This window comes from Perca fluviatilis, chromosome 23 (genome assembly GCF_010015445.1).
Source record: "Perca fluviatilis chromosome 23, GENO_Pfluv_1.0, whole genome shotgun sequence".
Taxonomy (NCBI): Eukaryota; Metazoa; Chordata; class Actinopteri; order Perciformes; family Percidae; genus Perca; species Perca fluviatilis.
This window is the reverse complement of record NC_053134.1, coordinates 8,954,787-8,958,019: the sequence shown is the minus strand read 5'-3', so window position 1 is coordinate 8,958,019 and position 3,233 is coordinate 8,954,787.

Here is a 3,233-nt window from a genome sequence, read left to right as displayed (position 1 = left end):
AAAGTATAGGGGGCGGCTCAGTATCACATGTAGACCCCACATTATAAGTTTCATGTAAATCGGATGATGTTTGTCATATTAGGCGCATTTCCTGTTGCCAGCGGGGGGCGCTAAGACCAAAAGTCAATTTTGGCCTGTAGGTGTTCTCAGGCCTGGACCCTTGTCAAACGTGAGAAATTTCAGGCAGATACGACAACGTACACTCAAGTTACAACAACTTCTTTGTTCATCGCTAAACACTCAAAATGGCCGCCACGCCCACACCGTCTGACAAAAAGTTAGTTGCTATGACTTTGAGCCAATATCGGCCTGAAGATGTCGTCAGGGTTGGAGTCTTATGAATCCTGAAAAGTTTCGAGCCAGTTGGACAATGTACACTCAAGTTACACCCATTTCCTGTTTCAATGGCGAAACACACAAATTGGCCACCCCGCCACGGCCACGCCCTATGACGAAAACAACTTTTCATCTTTAACCTCTTAATATGGCACAGACCGAATTTGAAGTTGATCGGATGAAATTTCTAGGAGGAGTTCGTTAAAGTATGACATGTGGAAATGGCCAAAATCGCACTAATTTCGAACTTTGAAATCAAAATGGCAGACTTCCTGTTGGGTTTAGGGTATGGCTCCAATGACGTTTTTTTGTACATCCTGACATGCTACATATGTGTACCAAGTTTCGAGAGTCTACGTTAAATGCACTGCAGGGGCTCAATTTTTTTAACTTTGTAGTGGCAAGCAAGCAAGCCATTTTTGCGCGCCTATTCCCGAAACCCTTAAAATACGTAAATTTTCACCAGACTTGATGCGACCGCCAATTTTGGTGAGTTTTTGAATATGTTAAGCCCCTCAAAAAGGCAATTAATTTGAAAATAATAATTCCTTCAGTTTCAATAGGGGCTTTGCCGCTGTCGGCGCTCGGGCCCTAATAATCATGCAATATACTATTTGTCATTATCTCGAACCGTTGTGTAAGAGGGTCAATCGTGTTTGTGCTATGACACACAGACAGTCTAATAGCCTATTTTGGTTTCACTTTTAATGACTTACCATTGAAATTCTGTTGATCTATGGACAGGATTTCAATGTTGTTTCAATATTAAAACAGGGTGCAAAATGATGTAGAATCAACATCAGAGTTCGATGGAATGTTGATTTAAGTTCCGATGACTGTTTGCTATCTGGGATGGTAAACACTATTTGGCTTCTAGCCATCATGGATGCGTTGTTGCTAACAGAGAAGGCACAGATGTGTCTGAGATAGATAAAACAGTGTTTATTGTTATTGTAAAAACATTTTTTTACGGACAAGGCCAAAATGCTGCATTTTTGAATGAGTCATTCAGTCCTCAACATGAGTGTTCTTCTACAGTTGAGACTGTTGGTCTAGCTCCCTCTAGTCAGTCTTTTAGTTTCAGTCCTATCACAGTTTCAGACATAAATAAAGCCCTCAAGCATTTGGACACAACAAAATCCGCAGGCCCTGATAAACTGGATCCCTACTTTTTAAAGCTAGCAGGAAATTTTATTTCCGTGCCCTTAACTAATATTTTTAATCTGTGTTTGAACACAAATGTCATTCCTCCCATCTGGAAATCAGCCTTTGTGGTTTCCCTGCTAAAAGGTGGTGACCCTACCATCTTAAATAACTACAGACCGATCTCTAAACTGTCTGTCCTGGTCAAGGTTCTAGAATCCTTTGTAGTGATCAATTAAAGGATTTTTTCAACAGTTATAATGTGTTATCTGACTTCCAATCTGGTTTTAGAAAAGGGCATAGTACAACATCAGCAGCTCTTAAGGTTTTAAATGATTTTGTTGAATCCATGGACAATAAGCAGCATTGTGCAGCCCTTTTTATTGACCTTTCAAAGGCATTTGATACAGTGGACCACATAGTGCTTAAGCAGAGACTGTATAGGGCTAGGCTTTGTGAACAAACTGTCAGATGGTTTGTTAATTACCTTACAGACAGAACTCAGTGTGTGCAGGCGGAGGGCAGCACTTCTTGCTATCTCAAAATAACAAAAGGCATGCCTCAGGGGTCAGTCTTGGGGCCACTGCTATTCATGATCTTCTGCGGTCCAGCTCACCCCAAACCATCTCGATTGGGTTCAGGTCCGGTGACTGTGGAGGCCAGGTCAATCTACACAGCACTCTCCTTCTTGGTCAAATAGCCCTTACACAGCCTGGAGGTGTGTTTGGGTTCATTGTCCTGTTGAAAAATAAATGATGGTCCAACTAAATGCAAACCGGATGGGATGGCATGTCACTGCAGGATGCTGTGGTAGCCATGCTGGTTCAGTATGCCTTCAATTTTAAATAAATCCCCAACAGTGTCACCAGCAAAGCACCCCCACACCATCACACCTCCTCCTCCATGCTTCACGGTGGGAACCAGGCATGTAGAATCCATCCGTTCACCTTTTCTGCGTCGCACAAAGACACAGCGGTTGGAACCAAAGATCTCAAATTTGGACTCATCAGACCAAAGCACAGATTTCCACTGGTCTAATGTCCATTCCTTGTGTTTCTTGGCCCAAACAAATCTCTTCTGCTTGTTGCCTCTCCTTAGCAGTGGTTTCCTAGCAACTATTTGACCATGAAGGCCTGATTCGTGCAGTCTCCTCTTAACAGTTGTTCTAGAGATGTGTCTGCTGCTAGAACTCTGTGTGGCATTCATCTGGTCTCTAATCTGAGCTGCTGTTAACTTGCGATTTCTGAGGCTGGTGATTCGGATGAACTTATCAGCAGCAGAGGTGACTCTTGGTCTTCCTTTCCTGGGGCGGTCCTTATGTGAGCCAGTTTCGTTGTAGCACTTGATGGTTTTTGCGACTGCACATGGGGACACATTGAAAGTTTTCGCAATATTTCGGACTGACTAACCTTCATTTGTTAAAGTAATGATGGCCACTCGTTTCTCTTTACTTAGCTGATTGGTTCTTGCCATAATATGAATTCTAACAGGCTGTCGGCTGTGTATCAACCTGACTTCTGCACAACACAACTGATGGTCCCAACCCCATTAATAAGGGAAAAAATTCCACTAATTAACCCTGACAAGGCACACCTGTGAAGTGAAAACCATTTCAGGTGACTACCTCATGAAGCTCATTGAGAGAACACCAAGGGTTTGCAGCGCTATCAAAAAAGCAAAGGGTGGCTACTTTGAGGAATCTAAAATATAAGACATGTTTTCAGTTATTTCACACTTTTTTGTTAAGTACATAA